General features: G+C 39.0%; 1 protein-coding gene across 8 annotated transcripts in view; it reads right to left on the reverse strand.

The window, feature by feature from the left end:
* SDCCAG8 (SHH signaling and ciliogenesis regulator SDCCAG8) overlaps positions 1-13,821 on the reverse strand; it is a 261,979-nt gene that overhangs the window by 184,672 nt on the left and 63,486 nt on the right. The gene's annotated exons all lie outside the window — the stretch shown is intronic.

Below are 13,821 nucleotides of genomic sequence, written 5' to 3' on the forward strand. Positions count from 1 at the left end.
TGGCGCAGTGGTTGAGAGTCCGCCTGCCGATGCAGGGGACACGGGTTCGTGCCCCGGTCTGGGAAGATCCCACATGCCGCAGAGCGGCTGGGCCCGTGAGCCATGGCCGCTGGGCCTGCGCGTCTAGAGCCCGTGCTCCGCAACGGGAGAGGCCACAGCGGTGAGAGGCCCGCGTACAGGGAAAAAAAAAAAAAAAATTTCTTTAGAGGATTATCTCATTATAGATATGCTCATGGGAACATCATGCCAAAGCCAACAATTTCCCTTCCAATAGAGGCAGGCAGGTCTAAGGCCCAGTTAACCTTTTTATCTTGTAGCTTTACCAAAACATCACTGCAAAAACCTCTACTTTTCTACCTTCATTTATTCCCAGGTTAATTTTTTTCTCCCTTTTAAAATTATTCCCAGTTGTAATGACTTGCAAATTTCAAAGAAAAACAAAAACATTTATTGATCACTTACTGTGTGCCATATACTTTCCTAAATGGCTTACATGGATTAATTTATTTAACTCACTGAATTTTAAGTGGCTTTTATCACTCTGTTGATAAGAAACTGAGGCTTTGAGACATTAACTAACTTGCCCAAGAGCACAGACCTAGAAAGTGGCAGAATAGGGATTTGATCCAAAGAAGTTACACAACTGAATCCATGCATGGCACTATAATTTTCTCATGTTATAGATTTATTTTCTGATAAAATTCTCAGGTGTTTGCATTGCCACTGTAAAAGTACATATAGTCTGTCCTCCTTATCTGCAGGTTCTGTATTCACATTTTCTGCATCCAAGGTTTCAACCAGTCACAGATTTCTGTCCTGGAACCAATCCCCCATGGATAAAGAGGGAGGACTGAATATGATATGGCATGATATAATACAATATTAATGTAATGTAATGTAATTGCTTCTACTTATTTAGCATGCAATATGCAAAATAGAACACTAGGTGGCAACAAATGTTAAGGAACTATAAGAAGAAAGTAACCATTTCATAACTCAGTAATAAAGTAGTTGGTTTTAAAATTAAAATATGTATGCTGTTTCACTCTTTAATCTCAGAAAGCAAAATTCCTAATACTTTTTTTATACATCTTTATTGGAGTATAATTGCTACAATGTTGTGTTAGTTTCTGCTGTACAACAAAGTGAATCAGCTATATGTATACATATATCCCCATATCCCCTCCCTCTTGAGCCTCCCTCCCACCCTCCCTCTCCCACCCGTCTAGGTCGTCACAAAGCACTGAGCTGATCTCCTTGTGCTATGCAGCAGCTTCCCACTAGCTATCCATTTTACATCTGGTAGTGTATATATGTCAACGCTACTCTTTCACTTCGTCCCAGCTTCCCCTTCCCCCCTGGCGTCCTCAAGTCCATTCTCTACATCTGCGTCTTTATTCCTGTCCTGCTGTTAGGTTCATCAGTACCATTCTTCTAGATTCCATATATACATGTTAGCATGTGGTATTTGTTTTTCTCTTTCTGACTTACTTCACTCTTTATGACAGACTGTAGGTCCATGCACCTCACTACAAATAACTCAATTTCGTTTCTTTTTACAGCTGAGTAATATTCCACTGTATGTATCTGCCACATCTTCTTTATCCATTCATCTGTCGATGGACATTTAAGTTGCTTCCATGCCCTGACAATCGTAAATGGTGCGGCAATGAACATGGTGGTACATGTCTCTTTTTGAATTATGGTTTTCTCAGGGTATGCGCCCAGTAGTGGGATTGCTGGGTCATTTGGTAGTTGTATTTTTAGTTTTTTAAGGAACCTCTGTACTGTTCTCCATAGTGGCTGTATCAATTTACATTCCCACCAACAGTGCAGGAGGGTTCTCTTTTCTCCACACCCTCTTCAGCATTTATTGTTTGTAAATTTTTTGATGATGGACATTCTGACCAGTGTGAGATGATACCTCATTTTTTTTTTTTTTTTTTTGCGGTACGCGGGCCTCTCTCCCTGCCGTGGCCTCTCCCATTGCGGAGCACAGGCTCCGGACACGCAGGCTCACGGGCCCAGCCGCTCGGCGGCACGTGGGATCCTCCCGCACCGGGGCACGAACCCGTGTCCCCTGCATCAGCAGGCGGACTCTCAACCACTGTGCCACCAGGGAAGCCCTCATTTTGGTTTTGATTTGCATTTCTCTAATGATTAGTGATGTCAAGCATCTTTTCATGTGTTTGTTGGCAATCTGTATATCTTCTTTGGAGAAATGTCTATTTATGTCTTCTGCCCATTTTTGGATTGGGTTGTTTTTTTGATATTGAGCTGCATGAGCTGCTTGTATATTTCGGAGATTAATCCTTTGCCAGTTGCTTCGTTTGCAAATATTTTCTCCCCTAGTATGTTTTAACATACCTTAGAGATAAAAACTGCCAGACTTGCACTGCATTTTGTAAACTGCTTAGAAATCAATCCTTGAGTTATTACTAACTTAGTGAAAAATAGATTTACAATACACAATAGCCTTTCTAGTTCTTAACCACTAAGATTTTAAAAGCACTAATTACAAAAATTCATACTAATATTTAAAGCTAATAATTAACTTTACATCAGTTCAACAACATTTATTGTACAATTAATATGTAAATGGCCATGTGAAGAATACAATGATAGATGTCACAGACCTGGTTTTTAAGGTCTTTTGGTGGAGAGGGCTATGTAAACAGCCACAAAAATTATACACAGCTTGCTAGGAATATAGAGAAGGAAGAGATTAATTCAAACAAGAAGGTGCTGGGGAAAACTTCCGAGAAGACTGCCATCTGAGTTGCCCCTCATAGAATGAATAGATACTTCACAGATGGATACAGTGCAGGAAAGTACAACATGAGCAAATTCATGGAAATAGTCAATTGTAGGTCACGTTATAGAAACAGTATAGGTTATATGAAAACTTGTAGTGAAAGATAAGGCTAGAAAAGTTAGAGTGGGACCATATTGTGAAAGATCTGGAAGGTCATGCTAAGGATTTGTCTTATTCTACTGCAAGAAGAGAGCTGCCTGAACAGGGAGATTTACAGTTTAGGAAAACTTTGGCAGCAATGTGAAAGATATACTGGAATTGAAAGAGACCTGAGGGAGACCAATTAGAAGGCTATTGCAATAGGCCACATAAGAGTATGTGAAGACTTGAACCAGAGCAGGAGTATAGGTATGGAAGCTGCGGGCATAACTTAGTAGGGGTTTTTGAAGATACGGTGAGAGTTTGATAACTGATTGGATGTTGACAGTGAGGAATGGGGAGGACCCAAGATATTTTAAAGGTTCCAAGCCAGGGCTGTTGGTAAGATGATAATACCATTATCTGAGAAAAGATAATACAGAAAATTATAGAAGGAAAAGGAGTGATAGACACTAAGGAGGTGAGAATTTCCAATTTGGTGGTGTAGAGTTTCAGATGCTAATGGCATATCATCCATAAACGAGGTCTAGTAGAAGCAAGAAATGTAGGTCTGGGGCACAGAGGAGTTCTTAGAGCTAAAGGCACAATGTGGAGGTGGTCAAGTGAGGGGGAGACACAAAGTCCTGGAAATTAGGGCAACATGGCTGGACGGCTAGGAACTGACTGAGGAATGTCTGCATTCTAGGCTTGTGGAAAACAAGTTAAAAGACATGTGGAAGAGTAGACAAGAGCAATGCAAAGAGGACCCACAGAGTGAAATATCAGATTAATCAAGGGGAAATGATGATATGTTATGCTAGTACAGTTAATGTCTTCCTGGAGTTGGGTCAAATGAGGACTGAGATGAAGTCACTGGGTTTAGTAATCAGGAAGTGACTGGTGACCATAATGTGACCAATTCAGTAGCATGAAATCAGACTACAATTTGTTAAAAGACTGACTGCAATGTGTTCAGAAGTGAATGGAAAGCTACAAAGGTAAAGACAATGGAGAATGAAGGATGGAAGATACAAGAAAGATGTGATAACAAATGTCTCAATGTCCCTGAAACCCTAGAAGTAGGAGATATCAAGAACTTAGAGAGATTCATCTTGGGAAGTAAGAGGACCAGATAAGAAAGAAAAAAATGTGAAGACACATTTGAGGGATGAGAAAGTGTTGATGAGGCTCTTGTCAGTTGGTTGTGATCTCAGTAAAGTAGGTCAGCTATTGAGAGTGAGGTGCTAAGAGTGGAGTTGGGAAAATGAACAAAGTGGCATTCCTGTCTAGTCTAAAGTACATGTGGTAGGGAGACCTTCAAGAAGGTGGAGGAGTAAGATGTGGAGATCACCTTCCTCCCCACAAATACATCAGAAATACATCCACATGTGGAACAACTCCTACAGAACACCTATTGAACACTGGCACAAGATATCAGACTTCCCAAAAGATGCCCTCAGGCAACCTACACGCAGAAGCGGGGCCAAAGCCAAAGCTGAACCCCAGGAGTTGTGCAACCAAAGAAGAGAAAGGGAAATCTTTCCCAGCAGCCTCAGGAGTAGCAGATTAAATCTCCACAGTCAACTTGATGTACCCTGCATCTGTGGAATACCTGAATAGGCAATGAATCATCCTAAAATTGAGATGGTGGACTTTGGGAGCAACTGTAGACTTGGGGTTTGTTTTCTGCATCTCATTTGTTTCTGGTTTTACGTTTATCTTAGTTTAGTATTTAGAGTTTATTATCATTGGTAGATTTGTTTATTGATTCAGTTGCTTTCTTCCTCCTTTTTTTTATATATATAGATATATTTTTTTCCCTTTTCTCTTTTTGTGAGTGTGTATGTATATGCTTCTTTGTGTGATTTTGTCTGTATAGCTTTGCTTTTACCATTTGTCCTAAGGTTCTATCTAGCCGTTATTTTTCTTTGTTTTTTTGTATAGTTTTTAGTGCTTGTTATTGGTGGATTTGTTTTTAGGTTTGGTTGCTCTTTTCTTACTTTCTTTCTGTTTTATTACTTTTTAATTTTTTTTATTAATTTTTTATTTTAATAAAATTATTTTATTTTTCTTTCTTTCTTTTTGTTTTTCCTCCCTTTTCTTCTGAGCCATGTGGCTGACAGGGTCTTGGTGCTCCAGCCCGGTGTCAGGCCTGTGCCTCTGAGGTGGGAGAGCCGAGTTCAGGATATTGGTCCACCAGAGACCTCTCGGCTCCATGTAATATCAAACAGTGAAAGCTCTCCCAGAGATCTCCATCTCAATGCTAATACCTAGCTTCACTCAACTATCAGCAAGCTACAGTGCTGGAAACCCAATGCCAAACGACTAGCAAGACAGTAACACAACCCCACTCATTAGCAGACAGGCTACCTAATATCATAATAAGGCCACAGACACCCCAAAACACACCACTAGACGTGGTACTGCCCACCAGAAAGACAAGATCCAGCCTCATCCACCAGAACACAGGCAAAGTGCCCTCCACCAGGAAGCCTACACAATCCACCGAACCAACCTTAGCCACTGAGGGCAGACACCAAAAACAGCAGGAACTACAAACCTGCAACCTGCAAAAAGGAGACCCCAAACACAGTAAGTTAAGCAAAATGAGAAGACAGAGAAGCACACAGCACATGAAAGAGCAAGGTAAAAACCCACCAGACCAAACAAATGAAAAGGAAATAGGCAGTCTACCTGAAAAAGAATTAGAGTAATGATAGTAAAGATGATCCAAAATCTTCGCAATAGAATGGAGAAAATACAAGAAATGTTTAAAAAGGACCTAGAAGAACTAAAGAGCAAAGACACAATGATGAACAACACAATACATGAAAATTCTCTAGAAGGAATCAATAGCAGAATAACTGAGGCAGAGGAACGGATAAGTGACCTGAAGATAAAATAGTTGAAATAACTACTGCAGAGCAGTATAAAGAAAACAAAAAATGAAAAGAATTGAGGACAGTCCTAGAGACTTCTGGGACAACATTAAATGTACCAAGATTCGAATAATAGGGGTCCCAGAAAAACAAGAGAAAAAGAAAGGGACTGAGAAAATATTTAAAGAGATTATAGTTGAAAACTTCCCTAATATGGGAAAGGAAATAGTCAATCAAGTCCAGGAAGTTCAGAGAGTCCCATACGGGATAAATCCAAGGAGAAACACACCAAGACACATATTAATGAAACTATCAAAAATTAAATACAAAGAAAAAATATTAAAAGCAGCAAGGGAAAAACAACAAATAACATACAAGGGAAACCCCATAAGGATAACAGCTGACCTTTCAGCAGAAACTCTGCAAGCCAGAAGGGAGTGGCAGGACATATTTAAAGTGATGAAAGGGAAAAACCTACAACCAAGATTACTCTACCCAGCAAGGATCTCATTCAGATTTGATGAAGAAATTAAAATCTTTACAGACAAGCAAAAGCTAAGAGAATTCAGCACCACCAAACCAGTTTTAAAACAAATCCTAAAGAAACTTCTCTAGGCAGGAAACACAAGAGAAGGAAAAGACCTACAATAAAAAACCCAGAAGAATTAGGAAAATGGTAATAGGAACATACATATAGATAATTACCTTAAATGTAAATGGATTAAATGCTTCAGCCAAAAGACACAAACTGGATGAATGGATACAAAAACAAGACCCATATATATGCTGTCTATGAGAGATCCACTTCAGACCTAGGGACACATACAGACTGAAGGTGAGGGGATGGAAAAAGATATTACATGCAAATGGAAATCAAAAGAAAGATGCAGTAGCAATTCTCATGTCAGACAAAATAGACTTTAAAATAAAGACTATTACAAGGGACAAAGAAGGACACTACATAATGATCAAGGGATCAATCCAAGAAGAAGATGAAACAATTGTAAATTTTATGCACCCAACATAGGAGCACCTCAATACATAAGGCAAATGCTAACAGCCATAAAAGGGGAAACTGATGGTAACACAATCAGAGTAGGGGACTTTAATACCCCACTTTCACCAATGGACAGATCATCCAAAATGAAAATAAATAAGGAAACACAAGCTTCAAATGATACACTAAACAAGATGGACTTAATTGATATTTATGGGACATTCCATCCAAAAACAACAGAATACACTTTCTTCTCAAGTGCTCATGGAACATTCTCCAGGACACATCATACCTTGAGTCACAAATCAAGGCTTGGTAAATTTAAGAAAACTGAAATCAAATCAACTATCTTTTCTGACCACAATGCTATGAGAGCAGATATCAATTACAGGAAAAAAAACTGTAAAAAAATACAAACACATGGAGGCTAAACAATACACTACTAAATAACCAACAGATCAGTTAAGAAATCAAAGAGGAAATCAAAAAATACCTAGAAACAAATGACAATGAAAACACGATGACCCAAACCCTATGGGATGCAGCAAAAGCAGTTCTAAGAGGGAAGTTTATAGCAATACAATCCTACCTCAAGAAACAAGAAACATCTCAAATAAACAACCTAAACTTACACCTAAAGCAATCAGAGAAAGAAGAATAAAAAACCCCGAAAGTTAGCAGAAGGAAAGAAATCATAAAGATCAGATCAGAAATAAATGAAAAAGAAATGAAGGAAATGATAGCAAAGATCAATAAAACTAAACTCTGGTTCTTTAAGAAGATAACAAAAATTGATAAACCATTAGGCAGACTCATCAAGAAAAAAAGGGAAAAGACTCAAATCAATAGAATTAGACATGAAAAAGGAGAAGTAACAACTGACACTGCAGAAAAACAAAGGATCATGAGAGATTACTACAATCAACTCTATGCCCATAAAATGGACAACCTGGAAGAAATGGACAAATTCTTAGAAATGCACAACCTGCCAAGACTGAATCAGGAAGAAACAGAAAATATAAACAGACCAATCACAAGCACTGAAATTGAGACTGTGATTAAAAATCTTCCAACAGGGCTTCCCTGGTGGCGCAGTGGTTGATAGTCCGTCTGCCGATGCAGGAGACATGGGTTCATGCCCCAGTCCGAGAAGATCCCACATGTCGCGGAGCGGCTGGGCCCGTGAGCCATGGCCGCTGAGCCTGCGCGTCTGGAGCCTGTGCTCCACAACGGGAGAGGCCACAACAGTGAGAGGCCCGCGTACTGAAAAAGAAAAAAAAATCTTCCAACAAACAAAAGCCCAGGACCAGATGGCTTCACAGGCGAATTCTATCAAACATTTAGAGAACAGCTAACACCTATCCTTCCCAAACTATTCCAAAATATAGCAGAGGGAGGAACACTCCCAAACTCATTCTACGAGGCCACCATCACCCTGATACCAAAACCAGACAAAGATGTTACAAAGAAAGAAAACTACAGGGCAATAACACTGATGAACATAGATCCTCAACAAAATACTAGCAAACAGAATTCAACAGCACGTTTAAAGGATCATACACCATGATCAAGTGGGTTTTATCCCAGGAACGCAAGGATTCTTCAATATACGCAAATCAATCAATGTGATATGAACAAATTGAAGGAGAAAAACCATATGAACATCTCAATAGTTGCAGAAAAAGCTTCTGACAAAATTCAACACCCATTTATGATAAAAACCCTCCAGAAAGTAGGCATAGAGGGAACTTACCTCAACATAATAAACGCCATATATGACAAACCCACAGCCAACATCATTCTCAATGGTGAAAAACTGAAACCATTTCCACTAAGATCAGGAACAAAACAAGGTTGTCCACTCTCACCACTGTTATTGAACATAGTTTGGCAAGTTTTAGCCACAGCAATCAGAGACAAAAAAGAAATAAAAGGAATCCAAATCGGAAAAGAAGTAGTAAAGCTTGTCACTGCTTGCAGATGATATGATACTATACATAGAGAATCCTAAGGATGCCACCAGAAAACTATTAGAGCTAATCAGTGAATTTGGTAAAGTAGCAGGCTACAAAATTAATGCACAGAAATCTCTGGCATTCCTATACACTAATGATGAAAAATCTGAAAGAGAAATTAAAGAAACACTCCTGTTTACCACTGCAACAAAAAGAATAAAATAGCTAGGAATAAACCTACCTAAGGAGACAAAAGACCTGTATGCAGAAAACTATAAGATACTGATAAAAGAAATGAAAGGTGATACAAACAGTTGGACAGATATACCATGTTCTTGGATTGAAAGTATCAACATTGTGAAAACGACTATACTATCCAAAGCAATCTACAGATTCAATGCAATCCGTATCAAACTACCAATGGCATTTTCCACAGAACTAGCAAAAAAAATGTTACAATTTGTATGGAAACACGAAAGATCCTAATAGCCAAAGCAATCTTGGGAAAGAAAAACGGAGCTGGAAGAATCAGGCTGACTTCAGACTATACTACAAAGCTACAGTAATCAAGACAGTATGGTAATGGCACAAAAACAGAAATATAGATCAATGGAACAGGATAGAAAGCCCAGAGATAAACCCACGCACATATGGTCACCTTATCTTTGATAAAGAAGGCAAGAATGAAAAATGAAGAAAAGACAGCTTCTTCAATAAGTGGTGCTGGGAAAACTGGACAGCTACATGTAAAAGAATGAAATTAGAACACCCCCTAACACCATACACAAAAATAAGCTCAAAATGGATTAAAGACCTAAACGTAAGGCCAGACACCATCAAACTCTTAGAGGAAAACATAGGCAGAACACTCTATGACATAAATCACAGCAAGATCCTTTTTGACCCACCTCCTAGAGTAATGGAAATAAAAATAAAAATACACAAATGGGACCTAAGGAAACTTAAAAGCTTTTGCAATGCAGAGGAAACCATAAAGAAGACGAAAAGACAACCCTCAGAATGAGAGAAAATATTTGCAAATGAAGCAACTTACAAAGGATTAATCTCCAAAATTTACAAGCAGCTCATGCAGCTCAATATCAAAAAAAACAAACAACCCAATCCAAAAATGGGCAGAAGACCTTAATAGGCATTTCTCCAAAGATATACAGATAGCCAACAAACACATCGAAGGATGCTCAACATCACTAATCATTAGAGAAATGGAAATCAAAACTACAATGAGGTATCACCTCACACTAGTCAGAATGGCCATCATCAAAAAATTTACAAACAATAAATGCTGGAGAGGGTGTGGAGAAAAGGGAACCCTCTTGCACTGTTGGTGGGAATGTAAATTGATACAGCTAGTATGGAGAACTGCATGAAGATTCCTTAAAAAACTAAAAATAGAATTACCATATGACTCAGCAATCCCACTACCGGGCATATACCCTGAGAAAACCATAATTCAAAAAGAGTCACATACCACAATGTTCATTGCAGCTCTATTTACAATAGTCAGGACATGGAAGCAACCTAAGTGTCCATCGACAGATTAATGGATAAAGAAGATGTGGCACATATATACAATGGAATATTACTCAGCCACAAAAAGAAACCAAATTGAGTTATTTGTAGTGAGGTGGATGGCCGGAGAGTCTGTCACACAGAGTTAAGTAAGTCAGAAAGAGAAAAACAAATACTGTATGCTAACACATATATATGGAATCTAAAAAAAAAAAGCTTCTGAAGAAACTAGGGGCAGGACAGGAATAAAGACACAGACATAGAGAATGGATTGAGGACACGGAAGGGTAAGCTGGGACAAAGTGAGAGAGTGGCATGGACTTATATATACTACCAAACGTAAAATAGCTGGCTAGTGGGAAGCAGCCGCATAGCACAGGGAGATCAGCTTGGAGCTTTGTGACCACCTAGCGGGGTGGGATAGGGAGGGTCAGAGGGAGGCCCAAGAGGGAGGAGATATGGGGATATATGTATATGTATAGCTGATTCACTTTGTTATAAAGCAGAAACTAACACACCATTGTAAAGCAATTACACTCCAATAAAGATGTTAAAAAATATAAAATAAAATAAAATTTAGAAAAGTATATGTGGTAGTCAACTGCAAGGAAAAGAATTGCTAAACAGTACTTATACACTGAACGTGACTGGTATTACTCTCCTGTGGAATTCATTGTTGCTTTCTTACATGGCTTCCCTCAGTAACACTTGATAGGCTGAAAATGATAGGAAAAACATGTATGATTTGGCTTAACTTTCACGTGGCACTGGTAAAGTAGTTAAATTGGAAAGGTAAGAATAACAGAATTCTAGAGTGTTACTGAGAGCACACTGAAATTCCCTTAGCGGATATTTACTGAGTACCTATTACTTACCAAACACTATGTAAGATACTAGGGATTTAATAGTGACAAGATGGACAAGTTACTTCCTGCCAAGGAGTTTAAAGTTTAATGAAAGATACAAACAAACAACCAATAATAATACATTTTGATAAATGCTGTAATGAGTAGTTCTCAACTGGGGACAATTCTGCACCACCCCCCTCAGGGTCATTTGGCAGTGTCTGGAGATATCTTTGGTTATCAGAACTTGGGGGAGAGGGATGTGCTACTGGAATCTAGTGGGTAGAGACCAGAGATGCTGCTAAATATCCTATAGCATGGAGGACAATCTCTAAAACAAAGAATTATGTACATCAAAATGTCAAGCATGCCAAGGTTGAGAAACCCTGCTCTAAAAGTACATAAGAGGTATATCAAATCTAGACATGGGAGATCATAGATTTTCTAGAGACAGTGGCATGAAGGATGAAGAAAATATCCAAGCAATGGTGTGGAGAAGAATTTGCATGGCATGTACAGAGACCCAGAGGCTAGAAAAAGCATGGCATAAACACAGGGATTAATAGCCATCACCATCACCACAACTACTTATTGAAGAAATATTTTGTGCCAGAGTTTCTATAAGATAACAGATATAAATTTTAAAATACAGTCCTAATTAAAATCCTATGTGTCAGATATTATTTCCATTTCACAGATGAAGAAAAACTGAGGCACAGAGAACTAAATAACTTGCCCAAGGTCACACAGCTGGTGAATGGTGGAGCTGGAAGTTGAATCTAGGTCTTACTAACTCTACTAAGACCATGCTCAACCTCTAAATTCTACTGCCTTTCCAAGCTGACAGGGGCTGAGTCTGTTGGAGGAGAGTAAAAAGTGACACTAAAGGGTTGAAAGGAAGCACATTAGGACAGACCTCATAAGCATGTGAAGTAGTTTGGAGATTACGCTGAAGGCAGTGGGAAACCACTGATGGATTTTAATCAGAGAGTCACATGATAAAATCTGCTTTGAAGAAAGATCACTTCTAGCTGCATTGTAGGGAATGGAGTGAAGGAAAAGAGACAAGGGATGTTATAATTCATGAATCCAGAGATTATAGTATCCTGAACAAGAAAGGTGACAGTGAGGAAAGAATTCAAGCAAACTTCAAGGATTAAAACTCCTATTTAGTGACTGGTTGGAAGCCAAAGGAGAGGATGACATCCAGTTCCCAATCAGGGCATGACAGTGGACAAAAGTGCCATTCAGCGAGTAGAGAACACAGCTGTTTTGATGAAGTGAATATAATGAATTTAGTTTGAGATCATAAAATTCACATCTAAATGGAAAGGGAAGAGGAACAGCCTGAAGATAATAGATAAAGTGAGATATGAGAGGAGGTAGAAGAACTGGAGGCAGTTATGAGGACACTGAGTAGATTTAACTGAGATAGGGAGGAAGAGAAAAGGCTCTGGTCAGAGAGATCAGTTTTAGAGTTTGAGATCTCGTGGACCCTTCAGTTCACGTGGGAGTTACAGAAGAACATAGAAAATGTTAGAGTTAAGGAAAGCAAAGTGTGTCGGGACTAAGATGTTGCATATGTTAACAGTATGGATGTGGAAACCTTTCAGAATGATGAAAAGAGATAAAGTAGAGGGTGCTATGGACTGAATGTTTGTGCCTTTCCAGAAGTCACATGTAGAAATCTAACCCCCAATATGATGGAATTAGATGGTGGCCCTATGGGAGGTGATTAGGTCATGAAGGTGGAGCCCTCATGAATGGGATTAGTGCCCTTATAAAATAGACTTCAAAGAGTTCCCTTGCCCCTTCCACCATGTGAAGACACAGTGAGAAGAGAGCTGTTTATGAACCAGAAAGTGAGCTCTCACCAAACACCGAATCTGCTGGTGCCTTGATCTTGCACTTCCCAGAACTATGAGAAATAAATGTTTGTTGTTTAAGCCACCCTGTCTAAGGTGTCTTTGTTATAGCAGCCTGAAAGGACATAGACAAGGGGGAAAAGTGTCAGAGGCTAAAGCTCTTAAAAGGTGTCAAAGATCTTACAACTATTTTATAAACCCAAGTGATGGATGATTTTCTTTAAAAAACAATGTCAAATAGTGTCTTCCAGATTGAGAGTTTATATTGATTAAAATTAGGGAGAGGAGAATCAACGATGATTTCAAAGAGAAGTGGTAAACTAACTTCAAAGAGGAGTTAGTAGGTACGAAAGCAAAGGCCTGTGAACGGCAGTATGGGGTGATATGAATGCTGACCCCTCCATCACAGTCACATGAGATAAAATGAACAGCAAAGGGCTTCACTGGAGGTTTTGAGGGTCATAACATCAACAAGGGACAGCTAGAGTCAGTCCAAAGGAAGACGTGAGAGTGTTTGAGGAAGTAAAATATGTTAGGGCATTTGGTCAGAATGAACATAAGTCTCAAAAGGCATAGGGGCATTATGAGGGTCAAATGGTCTAGGAAGAGTTAAAGATGGTCTGGATAGAGATAAATGGGTAAGGCAATGACTGAGGAGAAGCTTAATATAAAGGTGATTAGCCCAATAGTTTAATAAAATAGTGATGCTACTATATGGCTTAGACCAATGTTATCTAAAGCATTTTTTGTGATAATGGAAATGTTCTATATCTGCACTGACCAATACAGTAATCACTAGCTACATGTGGCTACTAAGTACTTGAAGCGTGGCTAGTGTGTTTAGGGAAAATACATAG

This window comes from Aethalodelphis obliquidens, unplaced genomic scaffold (assembly GCF_003676395.1).
Source record: "Aethalodelphis obliquidens isolate GAN/ISIS:26980383/991018 unplaced genomic scaffold, ASM367639v1 scaffold24, whole genome shotgun sequence".
Taxonomy (NCBI): domain Eukaryota; kingdom Metazoa; phylum Chordata; class Mammalia; order Artiodactyla; family Delphinidae; genus Aethalodelphis; species Aethalodelphis obliquidens.